The following is a 16,376-nucleotide window of genomic DNA, read 5'->3' as shown; positions in this document are numbered from 1 at the left end:
CTGCATTTATAAATCAAGTTTCTGATGGTTTCAGATAATAAATTGGAGAGATCTGATTTAAGCGCTTCCTTAACATCAGTTGAGACTAGAAGTATTTTTAAAAATTTTAAGAAAAGGCAGGTTTGAGAAAGAGCCTGAGGTGCTTTTTAAAAGCCCAAGCTTAGCTGGGCATGTTCTTGCCAATTCTCATAATATTTTGATTGACTGGATTAATGGCACTAGTTTTGCTAACTTCTGTTCTTATGTGCTTCTTGTGTTTAAATCCATCCCAACATGGCAACAGCCCTGTTGGAGTGAAACCATCTGACAGCCTCTGGTTGTTCCATGGGGCTCAAGAGCCCTGGTTTTTGAGGACCACCATGTCTGAGGGCATCCCCAGTGCTTTTAGATTTGGGGATAATTCTGCTCTTTTTTCCTGGGCTCCCTTTTCAAGGGTAAATGCCCCATGGCAACCTGACTCCCCATTCTGCTGACATCCAGCTGAGATTCAGAGCCTCCCTCAGGGCGCCACTCACTGAATGACCCACGTTTATGAAAGCAGCATCCTACCTTTCTGGGTGTTCTCCATGCCCCACATACAAACGAAGCCTGTATTTCCCCAGAGCCTAGCAGCATGGTGTCATGATGGGGTCCCTGTTCCAGGAACAAGGCACAGTTTGTCCCTTTGACCCTTGCCTGTCAATACAAGGATTCCAGCCCCATCCAAGCATCTCTTCCCCAAGGCTTCTTCCATGGGCCTCCTGGTGTATGTCCTCTGCCTGTGAACTTGGTTGAAGACCCCTCTCTGCATGCTGATCCACTCTGGCTACATGGATACCGGCCTTGTGGCAGGATCTCTGGGGACCCCTAAAGCCACAGTCTTCATATATCAAGTCACATCATAGTCCCTACAGAGTCAATCCAGGGGAAGGGCCTTCTTTATTCTCTATGTCAAATGTTGTCACCTGGGGCTGTGGATTGAATTTGGAATTCACACGATAGAGGTGTAACCCCCAAACTGGTAGTATCTGGAGGTAGGGCTTTTGGGTGGAAATCAGATTTAGATGAGGTCTGGAGGGTGGAGCCATGATGGGATCCTTAAAAGAAGAGGAAGAGAGGCCTAGCCCTCATTCTGCTGTTATGGAAGGACATTGCAAGAAGAAGTCCATCTCTGCCAGAGAGGGGGCCCATGCAGCAGATGCCTTGCTCTTAGAATTCCCATTCTCCCGAACTATGAGAAATAACTGTCTGTTATTTAGGCCCCCAAGTTGTTGGCATGTTGCTATTGTAGCCTGAGCTTGCAGACAACAGGATGGGCACTGAGCCTTGCTTCTGTGTCTCTGCTTTCTCTGGAAGAAGGTGCCTCTAGCTACCTACAGCTTTCCTGATCACAAGGGTCCTATACAGTCAAATTAAGTAAGTGCTTTTGGCAAAGAAAACACTTTAAAGGGGAGCTTGGGTCCTTCATTGGAGATCCACCCCCATATGGCCTGGGGGCTTTCGTAGGCATCCATGGTTGAACCTGCTCAGAGGTGCTGACCCACGCTCTGTGAGGAGCACTGTGTTGGCCTACTCTACCGACAGAGCAAGTGGGTCCCTGGGACTGGCCAGCAGATGGAAAGGGCTGATTTACTTTATCAAACTCCTGCATGTAGTAAGTACTTTCTAAGCACTTGAGACACTATCAGCTTAACAGTGTGACCCTTTTGTGTCTTGAAATGGACAGACATGACCGCAGCATATACCATCCTTGGGTAGGAAGAGCACTAGGAGAGACTTATGGCAGAGCCTTTCTGAATTTTAAACTGGGAACCATGGTAAATAATCATTTTACACAGTGGCCCACTGTCAATACAGGTACATAAAGAACTGAGACAGGAACTTCATGAAATTATACCTGCATTGGCTGCCTATCGCACACATTGTATTTTATATTTTCATTTATTCTAAAAAAGTATCAATCTAAGAAATTTATTTTACAACCCTTCTACGAAGTGATGACTTATAACTTGAAAAACCTAGGCTCATTGCTGAAATGGACAGAAATGTTAAGCTTTTTTGCTACCATTTAAGAAGCAGTTAGGAGGAACATATGAGAAATAAGCCATTCAGTTAAGAATCTAGATGAAATACCTTCAAGAAATAGTGGTAGATTTAGTTGATGGCCATGCTGGTCTCCTGGTTAATTTTATTTTTATAGAAATATAATTTGCCTCTTATAAAACTCACCATTTTAATCCAATGGATGTTAGTATATTCATAAAATTTGTGCAACCATTATAGCTATCTAATTCCAGAGCAATTTCATTACCCTCAAAAGAAACTGTACCCATTTAAGTTTACAATTAAGTTATTTAGAGTGCCTTGGGGTCATTTATGTGGCCACAATATTTATTGAGAAGTTTTGCACACTTTATGTAGTGCCTAAAATAGCTAAATTGGAGGAGCAAAATTTGTGCTGTAAATTGTCTTTTAACAGAGATCAAAAGCTAACTAAAGTTTATGGTGTAAATATTTAATATCTTAAAGAAAAGCCAATTGTTTTTTCCTCTGGCATCAATGCCCACACAATGTCCAGCTAGCATTTAGACGAATTAAATATGCTGCTGACAATGTCTCTTGGAGGCCACTGGATTCAAATGTCACCAGAAATATGACCTTGGCAAATATGGAATGTGTAAGAAATGTCATTAAGACCCGTAAAGCAAGACATCCATCGACCAATAACAATTATGGATTATCCATTCACACAGTTCGGAGACTGTGTTGTCTTTGCCTTTATTCCCAGAGCTGCGAAGAGAATTAATTTAATTCAAGTTTTGTCTCCTAATTTCCAGTCAGACCACCCTCTGGGCATCAATCCCAGGCTGGCTTTATCAACGGCAACAAAACTCTGACAGTTTGAAGCTTGCATCTAAAAACATGCAGCGAGTGAAGCTTTCAAAAGAACGAGACATTGACTTTCAAAATAGCTCTGTCTATTGCATGCAATCTTGATAAGGGAACTTTCCAATGAAGAATGTGCAAGGTGGGTGACTGATAGCAAAGCCGCCTTTCCTGGGGAAAATGCAGCATCTTCAGTTTCCATCAAGTTGCTCTCATCTGAGACAAAAAGTCTAAGTAAAAGGCAAAAGTTTATCCTCTCCTGTGTCATTGTGGCATACAAGAAACATTCTCTTATGCTCTTTAAATGAGGGAAGGTGGTTGAAACTGGAATTGACTGTAAGTTCAGCTGTGCTGTTAGAACATCTTCATGTGTCATATCCACACCAGATGACCCTGTGTCCACCAGCATTATTGATCCCTCCAGTCCTTTAGCTCAGGACTAAGTCACTTTTTAGTTGAGTGGGAGGCTGGGCCCAGCCCAGCAGAGCCACACTGGTCCTTCCAGAGAATGTTGTAACTGGTTGCTATTCTGTTACCTCTGAAGATTTAGTGGTAAAATTTCCTATTTGAGAAACTAGGCTTTTGGGGAGCTGTTTCTGTGCCACTGGTTCTTTTAAAGTCATTACAAACACAATAAGAAAAGGATGATAGAAACCAAGATACAGTATCTATGCCTTGGCACCCATGTAGGATAGGTCTTAATACAGACCAACCAATCCTTAACCTAAAGAAAGGGTTTTTATTTATATATTAAAAACAAGAATTGGAATTGGATAAGCTTGAATTTATATCTTTGCTCTGTCCTTGTTTGGCTAGGGGCTGAGTTTAACCTTTATCATCAGTGAAAGGTGGAGTAATGTTATTTAGTTTGTAACATTGTAAACATAAATTGTAGAGAGGCTCCTATACACATGTAGAAGGCAGCCAGCACAGCGGATTCAGTCATATTCTATGAACTACCTCTAAGGCTGTGGAACATTATCACAGTTTTCCTTAGTTCAAATGCCTATAAAATATTTATTACAAATATATAAACTCTGATTAAAATATATTTAAACAAAATCACATTTTCATTTCCTTTGCAGGAATGGTCACCCATATAAGGGTCTAGGAAAGTTTGGTGAATGTTACATTTTAAAAACTCCAAACTTGGGGGCATTCCAAAATTACTGTGCCCACATGCTTTTGCACGGTCCACTCCCCTGATGGGCCACACCTCATACAACCGAGGACGCCACCACCTCCATGCCACCTGCTACTGTGTCATCAGAGCCGGTTGTGTGAAACACTGGGAATTGCTGAAGAGACACTTGCTGGGAAACAACAAACACACAGTGGGTGTTTCACTAAGTATGATGATGGACAGTGTGGGGGGAGCAGGAGAGCTCTCTGCTGTTCACTGAGGCAGCTGGAGGTAGTCTGTGACCCTTAGTTTGACTATAATGCTGCCTCCTGGCTTGCCGGATATCCCATTCAGTTTGGGGAAGCTTTTCTGAAAAGTCGGGGCTGCTGCTTTCCCTCGAGAACTGTGGCAGAAAGCAATCATAGACCATCCCTCGCTGTGCTTCCCAGGATTTTGCTGAGGGCCTCGCGGGAGAGACTAGCCATGTGTACCACATTTGCCTGCACTTCTGTGAAAAGCAAGACCTTGGAGTACGACGCATGAGGCACTAGTGGTAGGTCTACCCCACCATGTGAGTGGGAATGGCACTGACCTGTTTCAAATGCATGTTGTGTTTTCCAGTCCCAGAGAACTCAGCCACAGTGACAGAGGATGGACAGACCAGTCAAGGCAGGTAGTATTTTACCTGCTCCAGGAAGCGGCGGCTCTCAGTTCCTGAACCTCATCTAAGCTTGGCTCTGGTTTCCTTCAGAGTCAGGATCCTCTACTTCTGTAGATACCCATCTTTTAGAAGCATGGAGAACATGCACAATAAAGCACTGGCATGATTTAACATTTCTGTGATTAAAACAAAAACAATAAAACAATAGAGAACGTAGAAAGACAACATTAATGTTGTGGTGACAATTTTCCTTGAAATGGTCACAAGAAGTTGAGATCCTCAGCTGTTGGTGTTCACCGGGAGCAAGGCTGCTCTGAAGCTTGGTTATCTGGTGCTTCCTGTGGCTAATTCCTAAAATATACATGAGCTGTAAAGACATATTTGCAACTTAAGAGTTACTTACCATTTCAGTTAAGTCTGGGGGTTCAAAAAATAAGCTATCATTACATGAATTGCATGTGTTTTGGCAAAATAAAAATATTTTAAAATGCTAAAATTACACAGTTCATTTCAACCAGATGCCAGAGAGCCCTTCTTTGGAAATGTGGTCCTCACACTGCACGGGAATACAGACAGATGCTCCGTGGCACTTCATTACTGGATTGCGAGCGCGTCGATGTTTCATAAAGGGCACTGTAGAGTAATGTTTGCAACACTCCATGCCAACTGCAGGCTGAGATGGCTGCAGCCTCACAGAACAGATGGGACTTAAAGTCCTTGTTAAACTCCCATCTCCATTGCTTTTGATGAAGCTCTCCAAAGAAAGCTTTAAGTGAGCGTTCAAAGGCAACATTCTAGATTTCTACAGTGATACAGTTTCTGAAGGGCATTGTACTAAAGCTTGAGAGATACTTAGATATGCCTTTTAGCTGTAATCTTCTGAGGCTACACCATGCACCAGCTTATCAGTGAAGATTTTTTCCGAATAGCACGTTTGTGTACCTTGGTCTAGCCATCATTCTTGAGACTTTCACCCTTATTCTTGAACCCAGGAGAGGAAAACTATTGGGAAGGTGGCAGGAGGAGGAGATGGTTCTGTCTGAGCTGGGAGGTTCGGCTGGTGGGGCTGTTCATGAAGGGTCACTTAGCCAGCGGACCAGGGTGATGCATGGGCCTCAGAGATGGGAGAACAGAACATCATTCCTCTTCATGAAACTCTCATTCTTACTGAATGAAACAGCCCACATAGTTGTGGCTAAGAACCTAGGGATAAAATCTGTCTCCACCAGATTTAAAATTGTGATTCTGACCATCACAAGCTCTGTGACCCTGGCACGTTTCTGGGTATTTTTGAGCTTCAGGTTCCCCTCTCCATCTCTTAATAACAATTTTTGCCATACAGAGTTGTTGGGTGGGTTAAATGGGAAAAATGCAAAAGCACAGCATAGAGCATCTAAGGGCGTGCTTCTGTGTTGTTGCTGCTGTGTGTATGTGCACACACATGCACATACATGTGAAGTTACTGATAAAGTTAATATTTAACCATCCAGATTTTTCTCTACCAAAGGACTCATTTCCTAACTCATGGAGCTTTTCCTTCCAGGTAAATAATTTCTTTTGTGGCAGGAGTTCTCATTACTGGATTAAAGAAGCACTATTTGCATAACCCAAATATTTATAATCAAGGGGCATAGCATGTTTTTTGTGTGCTTCTATATAGAACAATGGACAGAAACACGTTAGCTTCGTGTGAGTGGGTTTGCTCAGCAATTGTCATCAAGAGTATCATTTTTAGTCTTGCTTGTGATTATAACCTTTAACACAGGTTAAATGCTAAGGTCAATAGCATTTATGGCCTTACATATGACACCCATTTATTTTCTTAAATGGAGATGTGTTACGTTAAAAAATTGCAAATATAATTTTGTTATTGAAAAAGTTGAATTTATATTTGCCCTGATATTGAGGTGTCCCAAAAGGGAGGTGGGGATAAGAGCCAAAAGGACGTCTGTCCCAAGGGGACTGATGGCTGAGCCCGGGAAAGAGGTCAAGTGGCTCCTGGCAAGCAGCATGTCAGTCACAACCTGCTTTTGTTTCCAGGCCAAGAGATGGGGGTGAGGTGTGGCCACCTGTCAACCTAGTTGGTTTTGGAGGCCCAGTGTCTGTCATGAAAGGGATTGTTGATATTCTAATGGGACCAGTGTAACGTTCCAAATCAAATGCTCTCTGGCAGGTCAGGCACCAACGACCTCTCTAGATGTTCTTAGTAATGGGCTTCTCTAGGATATAGATATTGTTATCAAGGTGCAAAGTAATCCCAGTAATCATATGATTATTTCATGACCAAACCAGTTATTTTTCTCCCAATTTCCCTTCACTAAATTTTAAGCAACATCAGAGTATGAACTGAGCTGAATTTTTCTTCATCTGGTCATGGTTTTGGTCCTGGACACCAAATACTGTGAAAGCTTTGTTGATTTGAATCACTAGCTGTCCCCACATATGTATTCGTCTCAGTATCTATGGCTGTACAATGTCTATATCTGTATTTGTTTACATCTACACTACGTATCTATGTCTATTTATATCTATCACTATTGGTATCAATATGCACATCAAATCAGTATTTACATATGCATATCTACCTATGTTAATGTCTATATTAATATCATATCTAAATCATTATCTGTAGCTACATTTATTTGTATCTGCTAAATCTATTTATATCAAAATAATATCAATATCAGTATCAGTGCCATATTTATATCTACATCAGTTCCTGCATGTCTCTATATGATGTATCTCTTTACCTACGCCTACACCTGTACCTACACCTACAGCTGTGCCTGCACCTGTGCCTGCCCTGCCCCTGCTCCTACCTCTACACCTGCACATGCAGAGGCTTTACAAACTGCGTGCTCACAACATTCGTGGCCAAGGGAAAAATACTGATTTCTCTATAACTGGCCCTTGGAAACATTTTTTCTTGGTATTAATCTAAAAAAAATAAGAATCCTCTACAGGCATGGGATATCTGAGACTAGAAAATAATAACCCTATTTTTCTCTGGTGACCCTGGTAGTAGAGACCACGTTACATGCACACATGTTTTGTGAAGAATCTCGAAGTGTGCCAAAATCTCACCTGTAAGGTTCACTGACCAATCCTGTCTCCACCCTGGTTGCCCTGCATGGCTCATACCCTGCTTCTCTGTCTTGTGGTTAAACGAGTCTGTTGCGTGTAGTTGGCTGGGCATTCTGCATCCAAGATATACTACCGAGCTTCAAAATGCAGTCACAAGAAAATCTGTGGGCCTCCAGTAACAAGGACACGCAGAACTCGGGAAACACGGAGACAGTTTTAGAGTTTCTGTGGGGATTTTACTTGGTGAAATGACTTCCATCTGTCTCCCTGAACACTCCCCCGGGAGGGTTAACTCCATTTCCTCCTCTCCTTCCCTTCCTGCAATCAGGATCGATTCTGTGAGCCCTTCATTATGAGACACAGGGAACACGTGTGTTGACATGATTAGCAGTGTTTAGAACTGGTGTTTTTGGGGACAAGGAGGCGACAGACAGCTGCATTAGCCCGTCAGGCCTTCAAACCAGGGGCTTCGTCTACCTTTTTCAGGCAGAAAGCCTCTTAAATTGAATAATTGTCATTTTCCAGCTCTCAGTGAGGCCAGAAATCACTAAAAATCTCATTTAAACTTTCCATTCTAGTTCTCAAGCAAATTTACAGCAGAGGTCAGTCCTTTTGCAAGATTGCCAGAGAGAATTCCTCATCAGAACAGAGGTATTTTTCTCCATTGTTGAACCACCTACCTTCCATCAATTTTTCTCGTCATCTCAGTCATCTTATTATGACCTTCATGGGATAAGAGAACAGCTTCAACCCCCCCCCCCAATGGTGCCTCCCGGTGTGTGATGTGGTTAATATTGATTATACATTGCAATCGACACAGCCAGCACTGCTCATCCCCTGCCCCCTTCCCTTCCCTGGGTCAGGTGACACTTTGCTGCCTTTCCCCTGCTGTGAAATGCTACTTTGGATATTTCTTCTTTTAAAATAAAATCACCGCTTCTAACTGTATTTATTTAGAGCCCCAAACAACCACGGTGACTTCTTCAGAGAAGGTGTCCAGAGGCAGACCCTAACGAGTGGTCGGCCGCTGACAGCTGCTCAGAGATTTAATTCACCAGCAATGGGATGATTCTGGCTGGAGCTCCGGGTCCCCTTGGGTTACTGACTCAGAGGTCAAATAGAGGAGATGCAGGGGTGGGGGCACCTGCCTTTTCCTGATCTGCATTCTCTTCAGTATACAGTTTTAAGAAGCATGTAATTGTGATCTCAGTTGAAACATTCCTAGTGAGTTTGTGTACAGACAAATAGAACACAGAAAGGAATGAGAATATTGGCAGTTAGTACCCCTGTTTTCTTTCACAAGCATTTCCAGTGATGATAAATTCAGCTTTGGTCAGTCACTAGGATTTTAAATGTCACTTTAAAAATCCTGATCACCATTAGCTTTTTCCAGGTGATTTGATTGTAGGGACATTTTTCCTGAGGCTATGAATACAGTCTCTTCCCATCTAGCTGACTTTAGCATAAAAATAAAACTGAATCATGTGCAATGGGATTTTATCTATTTGACTATCTTCCTTCTCAACTGGAGTTAATAATGCTCGATTTTACTCTTTCTCCCTAAATAGCATGAAATATATGAAATTGAAATTAATACATCTCCATGATGATTAGGTCACAAATAGATTTTTATTAAATTTACTCGTACAGCCTTCATTCTTTTTTAACCAGATACTGAATGTGGCACTAGATTCCTTTTCTTATGAAATTATGGTAATAAAGATGAGTGATTTTTCCTCAGTAAAAAAAATCTACCAAAAACAGCAAAGGAAGATGATATAAAATAATCAAAAAGCAATGAATGCAACAATATCAATAATGAGAATAAGTTGTTATTGATTAATCCATTACTTTGCACTAAATTTTTTTGCTAAGTACACCGAATGAGACTGATTTGGGCTGGATAACCCTTACATGATGCTGAGGAAGAAGAGTGATTTTGCTTGCTGAATGGAGGAATGTCTGCCTGACTACAACAGGGCTGTGCAGGAGGAGGGGCTCCCAGAGGAGGAGAACGAGGGTGTGCCAGGAGGGGCAGGAATGTGCATGAGAAGAAGAGCCATTTTCAGGGAAGGTAAAGGGATTGTGAGGTGTTGGGGTTGGCGTTGGACAGTGGATAGAGCAAGAAGGGATGTGTAGGGAGGCTGGACAGGTTACCACGACCTCTCAGGGTAGATCCTAACATTTAAGCTGGTACACGGTGCTCAGGACAAGCTCACAGGATCACAGGATGCCCAGAACCAGGGGCTTTCTGTAGACGTAGGGGAGGCGGAAGTGAGTGTACTGTAGAAGCATTCGTAGTAGAGCTGTTGTCTCAGCTCTTCAGTCAGTGACTGTGGGATTAAAAAAGGAAGAAGAAGCAGGAGGGGTTTGGAGGTCAGAATGGAGAGGCTGTGCTGACCAGCTGACCATGAGGGAGGAAAAAAGACATGACTGTGTTTCTAATCAAGACCCATGTGGAAGAAGATGACAACCTATGACCAGGCAGCTCAGGTTGGAGGTGCCCCTTGAGGGTGTCAATGTTCCCAAACATAAGTTTCAGAACAAGGGTTTCAGAAAGACCATCATGGGTGAGGTCGTGGGTATGGAGCCTGCCGGGGAACTAGGGCGATGACTTATGGGAAGGTACACGCGGGCTCTGATTTCCCACCAGAGTTTGGGCTTTTGCACCCCTCCCATGATTTGTCTATGCTGTGGAGCTACAGCAGAGCCCACTGAAATGTTTCATTACATCACTCCACACGGAAACAAACACACAACAAACAAATCTTCCTCATGGTAAAAACGGCTTCCTTTTCTCAGAACCTAAACCGCATCTGTCTTTGGGCATCTGCCAGGAACAACTCTGAAAGGCTCACTGAACTTGAAAAAAGGAGACAGGCCTCTGGCCAGGCTCCATTCCTTAGCTGAGAGGCAGCCAGCCCCAGGAGAAGGGCCATGCACTTTGAGTCTCTTTAGGCAACTTAAATTGGAAAGCATTTTTTGAACTTTGGGTAAGATTGTGTTTTGGGGGCCTATCACATTATGTTGCAGGAACAGAGAAGTTGCCTCGAATTCAGGGTGGTATCCACTCTGGGCTGATACTCAGCCATGCTTCGAGGCTGGCCACAGTAATGGGCTTAGTCCACTCTCACCAGTACAAGAAGCATTCCCCTAAATTAGTGGGTTTTAAAAAATTTATTTTAGTGTAGGCTTACTTGGTGCACCCTGCTGGGCTGTCCATTCTTGAGTATATTTTGGTGACCCACAGATTTCTGAGAAGGTTCTGGGAATCCAAAACAAAGGGGGCTCACTGGAATCCCTAGGCTCAGCCATCTCCTCCCCCTGGAATGAACACCAGCGGTTGAGAGGTAGTGGGTAAGACCTGTTTGCTAACCATTAGGACAGAGTCCCTGGTTGGAAGGCCCTTCAACCCACAGGCCCATTGCTGCTGGTCAAACTTGTCCTTATGCATCCGGGTTCTCAGGCAACATTCTACTGAGACCTTTGTTGGGCACAGAACCTGTGGGAACCTGGTGAGACACTGGCCTACCTCAGGGACTCCCAGATGACTTGGAACCCACTGGTCTTCTCCCCTGGCTTACTGAGGGAGAGTGAAATGTTATGTCCACTTTCTGGGATCCAATTTCTTTCATAGAAAATGAAGTGTCTGCTCCAAAGGACTGTTGAGCCCTGCCCAACTCTACAGTAAAAATAAAAAGGGAAATCTCAGCTCTGTTCGCCTTATCTCTCAGTGAGCTGATAATCCCAAGATTATCCCAAGTAAATGGGATGCAGTGAAGGCATCTTGGAGTTACTTCTCTTAAGAAGAGGCTACTAGCCAAAGCCCCATGCAGTGAAAAAGGTTAATGTTTCCACAAGTATAGACTTATTTTGCCATGTTCCATCCACATAAATTGTAGTCTATCTCTGGAGATTTAGTACATCAGAGAGGGGAAGTACCTGGTACAGTGGAATCAGAGTCAGGTTCAAAGTCTGGTTTTGAATCTACCAGCTGTGTGACTTAGATTAGTTACTTAGCCTCTCTGAATCTCAAGCTTCCTCCTTTAAAAAACAAAGAGAAGAACGGACTCATACAGGCTTAGCATGAGGAATAATGGAGAGTTTGCATGCAAAATGCATCGCATATCGCATGACACTTAGTAACCATCCAACATATGCTTATCCTGATGATGATGATGTTACACACATGGTTGTTCATAGAGGAGACAACTGGGCTCATTGTATTTGTGAGGGAGAAAATTAGAGCCAGTAAACATTGTATGCAGTATCTTAAGAGATTTCAGATTCTGGAGGGAGAACGGACAGGGGTGGCTCCTCACAGAAGACAGCACAACCTGTTCACCACTCACTTTCTGCAAGTAACAGAATCAAAAGTGGATGCCTTCGCTGAGCTCTGCAGCCAGACAGGATGAGCAAGTGGTGACCTTGAAGTTTCAACTGAAGACAACTGCACTGTCTGAAGAAGAGGTGGAAATCATTTAGTTGGAAAAGAATCAGAAGGACAGAGACAGGAAGGGATTCATTCATGTAAGCAAATGTTTCCCACCCTAATTAGAGGTTTCAACATTTGGGGTACATTAAACATGAAATTAAAGACATTGTTAATTCAGTTATCTCAGGTTAAAATTGGTGAAAGAAGAACACTCTCTTGTTAGAGGCTACAATAAGTTTAGTGGGTTTGTTTTTGGAAAGCTAAGATGTTATTATGAAAACTGAAGAGTTTAATCTGCTTTGTCAACCTGGTAACGTGTCTGTTGTTACTGAACAGCACTGTATCTCTGATCCTTTAATGGCTTAATAAGGATCTTACACATTACATTTTAATAAACATTAGCATTATTAAGATGAAAAATTGAACTGATATATAAAGTAGATGAAAGAATATGCATACGTTATTCAACATCCTTCCTGTTAATTTTGATCTTTAATGATGTGTCCAGATTCTTTCAAGAAAATGGCCAACGTGATTGTCTGAATGGATTCCTTCAAATGCAGATTTGTTCATGTAGTTTAACCTTCTCTGCATGGATTTACGCCTTTGAAAAGTAACAGATACAAACTGGCTGAGGTGTTTGGCAATTACTGTGTCACATGCTCACTATAGTACATGGCAGACAGAGCCCTTTCCATTCCTGCATATGAACAATATCCCCTCGATGTCTCTTCAAGTTTTGCAGAATTTTTCAGTAAGCAATTGAAAATTTTCAAGCTAAAAATAAATAGCTGAAGTGAAGAAGTTTGTACCCTGTTCACGAGCACTAAAATAGCCCATCCTTTTTCATGTAATGGTTTGGAAGTTCATCACACATACGCAATTGTATTTAAATGAAGAGTGAAGTTTTTCCTACTGTTTGAAGTGGAAAATTGATCTGATTTTGGATTTTAAAATTACATTCTTTGAGAAACATATAAATCAGTAATTATTTCATTTGGTTTTTAAATAGCTCTGAGTGTGCTGGGTAAGTACATGTGATTGAGAAAATATTAAAGGGAATTAATGTAAAAAGGAAAGGTAGTATTTATAACTATATATTTTACTTTTGTATGTGTATGAAAGCATGCGATTTCCCTGAGTTTACCAATGTGGCATTTCTTTGGATATATTTTTTAAAGTAAATACTTAAAAATATAAAGTATAGCTGACAAAGAATATCTACAACCAGATCTTGAAGACTGAGATCTGGTTGTAATGGAGACTGAGTGCCAATATGAGAAAATGTTCTACTTACAGCATATATAATAAATTATATAAAGTATGTGATTTTAATATATAAGAAAAAAATTTCTCATAAAAATAATTTGCTGGTTGTGTTATTTACTTCTCATTGTTTTTCTTACTATAACATCCAAGGGGGTGGAGGATTTCTGATTACATTTTAGTAAGAAAATTTGTGTTACTCTTTTGAGATAAAAGGTTATGATTAGGACAGACATTCGATGCATTAAAAAATACAACTAAAAATTAAAATTATGAGAATACAAGGAAAAAAGGTATAATCTCTGAGAGTTTTCCTAGTTCTGAGGTGGTATCTTCTGGCCCTGGGGACTGCCTGCTCAGAAGCTTACCCAAGTCACCATTGGCAACTTATTGCCAGATATGAACTCAGATGAAGGAAACTGATATGCAGAAACTAAAAGAAGTATATCAAGATCTGCTATATCTTTTTATTATATTCTCTCAGTGATTCCTTTTAGTTACAAGGTGGGGCAAAAACTAGGTTTACAGTTGTTTGTATAGACAATAATATAATAATTAATAAATAATAATTCAGCAATTCCACTGCTAGGATTATACCCCAAGAATCCTAAAACATCAATTTCAAAGAACCTATGCACCACAATGTTCATAGCAGCACAATTTACAATAGCCAAGAGTTGGAAGCAACCTAGGTGCCCATCAGTAAATGAATGGATCAAAAAACTGTGGTACATATATACAATGGAATTCTATGCAGCAGAGAGAAAGAAGGAGCTACTACCTTTTGCAACAACATGGATGGAACTGGAAAGCATTATGCTGAGTGAAATAGGCCAGGCATTGAAGGACAAATACCATATGATCTCACCTTTGACAGGAAGCTAAAGAATAAAACAAACAAGCAAGCAGAATAAAAACAAAGACGCTGAAATAGAGAACAAGTGGGCAGCGACCAGAGGGGGAGAGGGAAGGGAACTTAAGGGGAAAAAGGGGGGAGGGATTTTGAGGAACAAGTATGAAAGACACAGAGATGAGGACTGGGGGGGGAATGGGAGGGAGGGGGGAGACCGGGCGGGGGGGGGTGATGGATTGAAAAGAAATAAATTAAAAAAAAATGTACTTGAAAAGTAACTAAATAAAATTTAATATTAAAAAACAATATTAAAATAAAAAAAAAGAATGAATCCAGCGTTTTGTATACTCAACTGTAAACGTACTTTGGCACTGCCCTCTGTAGTCTTTGGAACAAGGCAAAGATCCTCACATTCTTCTGTCACTGTGCTCCAATCAACAATGACCTCATTCTTGTTCACTTTGATATTCACAATCATGACTGACTGCTTTCTTCTCTTTTATGTTCCTTACTTCAAAAATCTTATTCCTCTCTCACCTAGCTATGCCTGATCCATGCTAACAACATCAACAACAAAAATCTCAATTCCACTCCAGGCTTTGTGCTACTGAAAAATGGGTTCCCTGTGACTGGCTTGCTGTCCTCTCCAGGCCTGTGTCAACATGAACCTTCCTCAGACAGGATTTTTCTAACCAACATCAAATTTTACCCTCCTCCTATTTACTTTTGCTCATAGAACTCAAGAGGAAACATGCGCTCTCTCACCACACATATTTACCTTGTATTCTCTGAGGTTTTGCTGTGAGGGAAGTCACTCAGGGCAAGACGGTGTCTCCTTGTTCACCGCCCTATCCCGTCCCTATGACAGCTCTCAGCTCAGGGATGACTGGTTCCATAAAGAACCCAGCCCATGCAGTACTTAGCATAAAATAGGTGCTTCACAATGTTTGTTTATTTTACTGTTTTTATTTACTGAAAAGCCAGTAATCTAGAAAAAATTAATCTTAGTAACATTAAAAAAATCATTTCCTACAGAAAAACTCAAACCATGATTTGTAGCATTACTTGGCATGTGATGGCTTCAAGGTTCTTCATCAGTGCTTTGATTATATTAGCTCAAATCTCCTAGCTCTGTGCCAGCCAGGCAATATGGACTAATACTTGTCTCACTATTACTTTTCAAATGGGACATTCCACATAACAATATAAACTTTGATTTTTTCTTTTTATAAATATGTAAAGTTAACTATATAAGACAATTAAGCCATATCCCTGAGGATACAGATTATATGAGAATAGAAGCCTATGTTTTGCCATGAAGGCTGCTATAGACTGAATGCTGATGTCTCCCCAGATTTAAACATTGAAACCTTAATCTCCAACAAGATGGAAGGAGATGTGAGGTGATTAGGTCCTGAGGGGGGAGCCCTCTTGAAGGGATTGGTGCCCTTGTAAAAAGGTACCTGAGAGAGGTTGCTTCCTCTCTCTGCTCTGTGCCACAATAAGGACACAATGAGGTGACCATCTGTACACCAGGAGAGCCTCAGCCAGACTGACTATGTGGGCACCCTGTGATCTTTGACTTTCAGTTTCCAGGACTTTGAAAAATAAGTGTTTCTCTGGTTTAAATTGCCTCATCTATGGCAGTTTGTTACAGCAACCTGAGTGGACTAAACCAAATGCCACACACATTCAGAACCCAGGGAGGGGACATGTGGCTTCCCAAAGACTTCTTGCATTTTGATGAATGATCCTAGTTTAAGGTTAAGGGAAATTTACTCTAATTGACTTTTTCAGCAAACAATAAAATTTCTTATCTGAAATTATTTTTCTTACCTCTTGGCTAATGAGGTAAACTAATGGCATCATTAGTTATTATGAATTAAGAGATTTGAGCGTATTTTATAAATGATGTAACTCCAGCACAGACTTTTTACCTTCACTCTGGAATTATATTTGCAATTTTTTCCTCTTTTGCATATTCACTTGGATCTGGACTTTTTTTTTCAGGCATTTCAAACATTACATACTCAGAGCTGAACTTTACATCTCTTTTTAAACAAAACTCCACTCCCCCAGCTTTTGGAAT

Source organism: Artibeus jamaicensis, unplaced genomic scaffold (genome assembly GCF_021234435.1).
Source record: "Artibeus jamaicensis isolate MK-2021 breed Jamaican fruit bat unplaced genomic scaffold, CSHL_Jam_final scaffold_369, whole genome shotgun sequence".
NCBI lineage: Eukaryota > Metazoa > Chordata > Mammalia > Chiroptera > Phyllostomidae > Artibeus > Artibeus jamaicensis.
This window is presented reverse-complemented; position numbering follows the sequence as displayed.